The following is a 708-nucleotide window of genomic DNA, read 5'->3' as shown; positions in this document are numbered from 1 at the left end:
CTGAAGTGTTAAAACCTAGGGGCTTTAGGGGAGCTTGGGTGGCTCAGTTGGTTGAGCATACAACTCTTGGCTTCGGCTCAGGTCGTGATCTCAGGGTCATGATATTGAGCCCCACTTCAGGCTCCCGGCTCAGCGGGGAGTCTGCTTGAGGTTCTTTCCCTCTCTCTCTGCCCATCCCCCTGATCTCTCTGTCTCTCTAAATAAAAATTAAAACAAAACATAAAAACCTAAGGGTTTTGAACTGTTTTCCAGTGGGGACCAGTCTAAGACAATTCAAGGAATGTATGGCGCAGTTCTAGGGAAAAAAGTTCTGGGGCTCAGCTTATGATTCTCCATCCAGAGACAGATGTTGAAAAATTATCCTGTGCTCGTTTCAGCAGCACATTTATTAAAATTGGAACAACACAGAGTTTAGCATGGCCCCTGTGCAAAGCAGACAGGCAAATTCATGAAATGTCCCATATTTTTAAAAAAGAAAGAAAGAGAAGAAAAATTGACTTGTGGGTGCCTGGGTGGCTCAGTTGGTTAAGCAACTGCCTTCGGCTCAGGTCATGATCCTGGAGTCCTGGGATCGAGTCCTACGTCGGGCTCCCTGCTCAGCGGGGGGTCTGCTTCTCCCTCTGACCCTCTTCCCTCTCGTGCTCTCTGTCTCTCATTCTCTCTCTCTTTCAAATAAATAAATAAAATCTTTAAAAAAAAAAAGAAAGA

At 45.6% G+C, this 708-nt stretch overlaps 1 non-coding gene across 1 annotated transcript; it reads left to right on the top strand.

Annotated features, from left to right (window-relative positions):
* Positions 1 to 364: 364 nt before the first annotated feature.
* LOC118022616 lies at positions 365 to 468 on the top strand. Its single transcript, XR_004682531.1, has one exon. It is a non-coding gene; the product is annotated as a U6 spliceosomal RNA (small nuclear RNA).
* The last annotated feature ends 240 nt before the right edge of the window (positions 469 to 708 follow it).

Source organism: Mirounga leonina, unplaced genomic scaffold (genome assembly GCF_011800145.1).
Source record: "Mirounga leonina isolate KUSES-001 unplaced genomic scaffold, KU_Mleo_1.0 Mir_176, whole genome shotgun sequence".
Classification (NCBI taxonomy): domain Eukaryota; kingdom Metazoa; phylum Chordata; class Mammalia; order Carnivora; family Phocidae; genus Mirounga; species Mirounga leonina.
This window is presented reverse-complemented; position numbering and strand designations above follow the sequence as displayed.